The sequence below is a fragment of the Tupaia chinensis genome, unplaced genomic scaffold (assembly GCF_000334495.1).
Source record: "Tupaia chinensis unplaced genomic scaffold, TupChi_1.0 Scaffold000539_1, whole genome shotgun sequence".
Taxonomy (NCBI): Eukaryota; Metazoa; Chordata; class Mammalia; order Scandentia; family Tupaiidae; genus Tupaia; species Tupaia belangeri.
This window is the reverse complement of record NW_006160052.1, coordinates 5,121,063-5,128,228: the sequence shown is the minus strand read 5'-3', so window position 1 is coordinate 5,128,228 and position 7,166 is coordinate 5,121,063. Positions and strand designations below refer to the sequence as shown.

Sequence of the window (7,166 nt, the reverse complement as noted above, 5' to 3'; positions counted from 1 at the left end):
GGCCTGGACCCGCTCAGTTGGCTATGTGGGATCCAGTGCCTCAAACTCCATGCGAGCCTTTGGCTCAATTTTCTACTTTTAGGACTAGTAAATCATCTATGGATGGTATGCTGGCACCACGTGGCTGGTCAACTCCGCATCAACACTTTACTTAAGGGTTTTAGCTGATGATCTTTGAATTCATCAGGACTTCCGAAACTGTTATTCTCTCATTTTAAGAGAAAAATGATATTGCTATAACAGTCATGTACCATGTTTTCGTGTGGACACACATGTATTTTCAGTTCTCTGGGGTCTATTATACATAGCTAGGAGTGGAGTTGCTGGCAATCCTATGTTTAACACTTCGAGGAATACCTAGACTATTTTACAAAGTGGCTGCATCATTTTACATCCCCACCAATAATAACTGAAGGCTCTAATTGCTCCATATCCTTTCTTTCTTTCTTTTTTTTTTTTTTGTTTTTTTTAAGATGTTTTTGCTATAGGGCACGTGCACTCACCAGAAAGACAGAGAGAGACAGAGCGATAGAAAGCGAGAAATCACCCCCCAGGGGGGGATGGCCACACCGCAATCCCTTCTCCTCCATTCTCCCCTCGGGATCTTGGGCACACACGTATACATGCCCAGCATGAGTTTAAGCCACGGAGTCCAGGACTCGAACCACTGTCTACTACATGGGAGTTCAGCGACATAGCCATTACTAACTGCTGGCCCCTCCATATCCTTTCTGATACTTGATATAGTCAGTATTCTGGATTATAGACATCCAAATGTGTAGAAAGTGACATCTCATTGTGTTTTATTTATTTATTTGCTTAATATATTTGGTTGTCAGAACAGTCACGATCTATTTTTCTGTTTTCCTATGCAAAAGTGCATCATGACTTTTCCAATGATCCAATATCTTCTTTGGAGAAATACCTATTCAAATACTTAGTCACTTTATTTATTTTAAAATTTATTTTATTTATTTAATGTTATTATTATTTTGCCATGTGGCCATCCCCCGGGGGGGCAATTTCTTGCTTTCTGTCTCTCTCTGTTTCTCCATCGAGTTCATGCATCCTACAGTAAAAATCTCTTTCAAAAACAAAGCAAAACAAACTGGATTGTCCTTTTATTATTGAGTTGTAGGTGTTCTTTATATATTCTGGATAAAAGACCCCTATCAGATATGATTTGCAAAGACTTCACCCATTTTAGGCAATGTCTTTTCACATAATTGTTATCCCTTTGAGACATACCATTTTCTTTTTTTAAGAAAATCAAATACCATACTAACTGTTTATATTTTCTTCTTTCTTTTCTCCTTCCTTCCTTCCTTCCTTCCTCCCTTCCTTCCTTCCTCCCTTCCTTCCTTCCTTCCTCTCTCTCTCTCTCTCTCTCTCTCTCTCTCTCTCTCTCTCTCCTTTCTTTCTTTCTTTTTTATTGCCAGAGGGTGTGTGTGCTTACCAGAAACAGAGAGAAAGCATTTCCTCCCCACCTCCGGGGGGTATGGCAATGCTGCAACTCCTTCTCCATTTCTTCATCCTGCCAGGATTTGGGGCACACATGTGTATATGCCCGATGTGTTTATCAAGTTGCTGGACTAGGATTTGAACTGAGATTGGCCATATGCTCCCTTAATCACTAGGCTACAAGGCTGGCTGAGAGTTTTCAGCTTTAATAAAGTCCAAACTATCCTCCTTTTTCTCTTTTTGTCATGTGTGTTTTTGGTGTCATATCTGAGAAGGCTTTGCCTAACCCAAGGTCACAAAGATAGACTCTTGCTTTTTCTAAGAGGTTTATGTTTTAGCCCATATTATATTTAGGTCTATGATCTCTTTGATTTCTTTTTTTTTTTTTTTTTCATATTGACTTAGCTGGTTTTCTGCTTCCAGCAACTGCTACCACACAGGTTGGGTAATTGATAAATAGAAGTTTATTTCGCTCACAGATTTGGAGGTCAAGGGGTCACATTTGGTCTCCTTGTTGGTGACGACTCCCTGCAGAGTTCCAGCATAGGGCATTACATGATGAGCCATGAGAGCCTATATCTATGTTCATGTCTCTACTCTGGTCTGGCTCCCTCTCCTTATAAACCAATCAGTATTCAATTTACGGGGGTCCCACCCTAATGACATTATCTAGTCCTAATCACCTTCCAAAGGTTTCCCCTCTTAAATTCATAGTCAGGTGAAGTTTCCACCCTCTTAATACCATCACAACCAAATTTTAGTACTTGAAGTTTTATGAGAGAAGACACATTCAAATCATAGTACATGTGGATATCTAGTTGTCTCAGTACCATTATTAAAATGACTATTCTTTCTGTAGTGAATTGTCTTAATACCACAGTCAAAAATCATTTGAGTATAAGTATTTATTTCTGAAATCACATAGTTTATTCTTATAGTCCATTGAGATACACACGCACACACACATACACACACATAATCTCACTCAATGGAATACATATACGTGTGTGTGTGTGTGTATATATATATATATATGTATATATATGAGTAGACCAAGGAAATGAAAGAGGGTGCACATGAGCTTGCTGGAGAGAGAGAGACAGAGACAGAAGAAGCAAGAATGCACTCTCCCTATCTCAGGGGGCATGGTTACACCACAATCCCTTCTCCATTTCTCCTAAACTGCAGGGTCTGGGATTCAAACTATGTGGTTGGCCATGTGGTATCCAGCTGCCTTAACCACTATGAACTGACCTGAGCTATATATTTATCTTTATGTCAGTTTTGCATCATCTCAATTAGTATAACTTTGTACTTTTGAAGTAAAGTATAAGTCCTCCAATTCTGTTCCTTTTTCAAGATTGTTTGGCTATTCATTTTCCTATTAATTTTTATTTTTTGAACAGGGTCTTGCTGTGTTGAGACCACCTGACTCAGCCTCCCAAGTAGCTGGGACTACAAGTGTACGTTACTGCTGCCTGGCCTTGGCCTTGAGAGTGAGCTGGGAATTGAATCCATGCCTCCCATGTGGCCTCAGCCTGCCAAGTAGCAGTGTCCATGGCTAGGATCCAGATGAATTTTAGGATCAATTTGTCAATTTGTGCAAAAAAGGCAGTTAGGAATATAAATGGAATTACATCGAATCAGTGGATCAACTGGAGAGTGTTATAATTTTATAAATATTAAATTTTCTGGGGCCAGCTGTGGCACTGCAATGCTCTGCAATGTTGAACCCACATGTGTAGGTCTCAGGTTTGATCCCAAGGTCTCCCTGTACAAAATGGGTGCACACATGTATGCATGCCTATGGCCCTGGCTAGAATTGGAGTGCTGCATGAAGACCTTGTTGGGGTGCCTTTCTTTCTCACACAAAAGAAACAAACAAACAAACAAACATACATACATACATACATAAAAATATATTGGTTTCCAGCCTATGAATTTGGGATATCTATTTAATTTTAGGTCTCTTAAATTTTGTTTAAATAGGGTTTCGTAGTTTTCAATGTACAATATTATACTTGTTTTAGTTAACTTTATTCCTAAGCATTTTATTCTTTTTGATGCCATTATAAATGGAGTTTTTTTTTTTTTTTTTGAGAGGTTTTCACTATAGGGCGCGTGCGCTCGCCAGACAGACAGAGACAGACATAGAGACAGAAAGCGAGAAATCACCCCCCAGGGGGGGGGATGGTCACGCCGCAATCCCTTCTCCTCCATTCTCCTCTTGGGATCTTGGGCACGCACGCACACGTGCCCGGCGTGAGTTTTAAGCCACCAGGTCCAGGACGTGAACCGCGGTCGACTACATGGGAGTCCAGCGACATAGCCATTACGGTAACTGCTGGTTCCCATAAATGGAGTTATTTTTAAATTGCATTTCAGGGTTGTTCATTGCTAGTGCACAACAATGCACTATTTTATTAATCTTATATCCTGCAACCTTAATGAATTGGTATACTAGTGATAATGTTTGTGTGTGTTTGGTTTCCTTAGAATTTTCCATATTCAAGATCATGTCAACTGCTAATAGAGAGTGTTTTATTTTTTCCTTTCCCATCCGATCCCTTTTATTTCCTTTTCTTGCCTAATTGCCCTGGCTGGAGCTTCCAGTACAATGCAGAATAGAAGTGTTGAAAGTGGGCTATCTGTCTTGTTCCTGATAGTAGAGAGTATTTTTTATTGTTATTATTTACATTTAATCACTTTACACCTTTACAGTGTGCAGCGTGGCTTTTTCCAGCATGAATACAGTGCGTATCAGTCAAGACAAAGACATTGCCATGTACGTTATCATTAGCAAATAACTTTTCATTTTTGTGTAGATTAAAGGTCCTGGTTTTCCCCCTTTTCCACTCCCTCCGTCACTCTATCACCCAACCCCATATTACTCCTATCTTTACTACCTCTAGTACTTTTAGTTGCCCTCCCTGCTACTTTATCTTCCAGTCTCTCGGTTCCTGCTATAGAGTGCAGCTATTCGGTATGTATCGAGTGGGTACATACAAAGTCTGCCTTTCATAGTCTGGCTTGCTTCACTTAGCGTTGTCTTCCGTATTCGGCCACTTTGAATCACATGTCAGGATTTCATTGGTTTTTATGGCTTGGGTTGTAGTCCATCGAGTACATAGGCCATGTTTTTTAAATCCACTCATCTGTTTTTGGACATTTAGGTTGATCCCATGTCCTAGCAATTGTAAATAATGCTGAAATAAACATGGATGTGCAAGTGTTTTTCCAAGTAAGGACTTTCCTCTCCTTTGGATAACTACTCGAGAGTGGAATTAGTGGGTCATGTGATAGTTTGTAGGTTTCTGAGGCATCTCCAAATCGTTCTCCACAGTGGCTGTACTAATTTACAGTCCCACCCACAGTGTAGGAGAGTTTCTTTTCACCACAGCCTTGCCAGTATTTATCATTTTTTTTTTTTTTAAATTTTAGCCATTCTGAGAGGGGAGGGAAAAAGTATTAAGTATGATGTTAGCTATGGAGTTTTTGTTGCTGTAACTTTGTTTTCGTTGGTGCTCTTGACCAGGTTGAGGAGATTCCCCTCTAATCTAAGACTGTTGAGTGTTTTTGTCATGAAAGGGTGTTGGATTTTGCCAAATGCTTTTTCCTAAGCCACTTGAGATGACCATGCATTTTTTGTCTGTTAGTCTATTAATTTGGTATGTTACACTGATTGATTTTTGGATGCTATTGCATTCTTGGGATAAGTCCAACTTAATCACAGTTTATAATCTCTTTCATGTTGTTGAGTTCTGTTTGTTGGCATTTTAGAGAGAACTTTTGCTTCTATATTTATAAATAATATTGATCAGGACCAGCAGGTGGCATGATGGTTAAGGCACTAGGCTCTCGCATGGCCAACTGCAATTCAAGTCCTGGACCTGGCTGCTTGCAAATCACACTAGGTTTATGTGCGTTCTTGCCCAAAATGCCAAGAGGAGAATGTTGGAGAAGGAATTGGGGCATGGCCATCTCCCTGGGGAGTCATTTCTTACTTTCCTTCTCTCAGTCTCTCTCTGGTGAGCACATGTACCCTATGACAAAAGCCTTAAAAAAACAAACAAAACCCAGGATATTTCATCTGCAGCTTTCTTTTTCTTTAAACAAACAAATAACACTTTTAAGCAGACATGGCTGCTCTAATTTTTTTCCCCCTCACATTCAGTATCCACCACCCACTCTGAAAGTGTTTGCACTTCCCCCCTTACAGTCTCTAGCATTCACACCAATCCTCTCCACCGTCACATCTTCAGATCTCTCAACCCTGCCGTAAAGTTTAGACACTCAGTATAAATTGAGTGGGGATATACAATGTATAACTTTCAAAGTCTGGCTTACTTCACTTAACATTAGGTCTGCTATATTCATCTATTTTGAGTCAAACAATAGGATCTCATTGTTTCTTATAGCAGTGTGATATTCCATAGTATATATGTGCCGCAGTTTTTCAACCGAGTCACTTAGGTTGGTTACACGTTTTAACAATTGTGAGTGATAATGCAATAAACATGGATGTGCAAGTGTCTCCAACTGAGTGCCTTCCTATCCTTTGGATAAATATCAAGGAGTGGGATTACTGGGTCATATGGAAGTTTTGTTTCTGGGTTTTTGAGAAATCTCTGTATTGTTTTCCACAGAGGGTAAACTAATTTATATTCCCACTGACAGGGTAAGAGGGTTCTCTTTTCACCAAAGCTTTGCTAGCACTAGTTACTTTTTTTTTTTTTTTTCATATAGCATGTATTTATTTCATCTTCATTTGATCATTTACTCACAATGTTTTCACTGCCTGAATATCTGGACTCAACAAAAAAAGGAGTGAACACACTGAGCAAAGTTCCTTCTCTTCTCACAATGTTCTTTTGATTTGGAATCTTTACTGTTGCGGAGTCCTAAGAGAACCACATCAACTCTTGGATGGTTGTCAGTTGTTGCTCCCAGAAACCTCGATGTGAGTTCAAGAACTAATAGCTGCAGCCAGACCCTGTTTGTTTGTTTGTTTTTCCTAGTATTTCTCACTGTCCGGTTCTGGTTGTCTGAAACTTTCTACCAAAATCAATGTATTATCCTTGGCAGGTCCTATCTGTGTAAGAGAATGTCTCAGCATGCATGCAAAGGATTCCACATTGTTTTGAGATTCCTGTTTGATCTCTGCCTTCCTCTGCAGCTTCGAGTGCCATTCAAAAGCCACCTGGGCAAGCCCCAGACTTTGTGGGATTGGAACTCACGCTCTTGGAGTCACGGGCAGTGCTTGCACATTGAAACAGCCCGGAGAAAAGAAACACTGCAGAGAATGGCTCTTGGCAGCCCCAGTACAGGTCTGACACAGCGTCACCATGACGCTTTTACGACCTCTGCTGTTCGTAATCGTTTTGATCCTAGCCATTCTAACTGGGTTTAAAGATTTCAACTTCAGTTAAAACCATTGTTTTAACTCATTGTGGTTTTATTTTGCATTTTCTTATGACAAGAGACTTGGAACATTTTTCATATGTCTCTTGGGCACTCATAAGTCTTCCTTAGAGAGTCATCTATGCAATTTATTTGCCCATTTTTATTTAATATTTTTATTATTTTTTGAGATTTTTGTTATACGGTGTGTGCACTCGCCAGAAAGGCAGAGAGACAGAAAGCGAAATCATCCCCCTTAGGGGGATGATGACACTGCAGTCCGTTCTTCATTCTCCTCTTGGGAT

The 7,166-nt window shown here is 39.9% G+C and overlaps 1 pseudogene; it reads right to left on the bottom strand.

Annotated features, from left to right (window-relative positions):
* The window catches only part of LOC114009453 (ran-specific GTPase-activating protein-like), a 15,954-nt pseudogene extending 9,146 nt beyond the window's left edge, over positions 1 to 6,808 (bottom strand).
* Between the last annotated feature and the right edge of the window lie 358 nt (positions 6,809 to 7,166).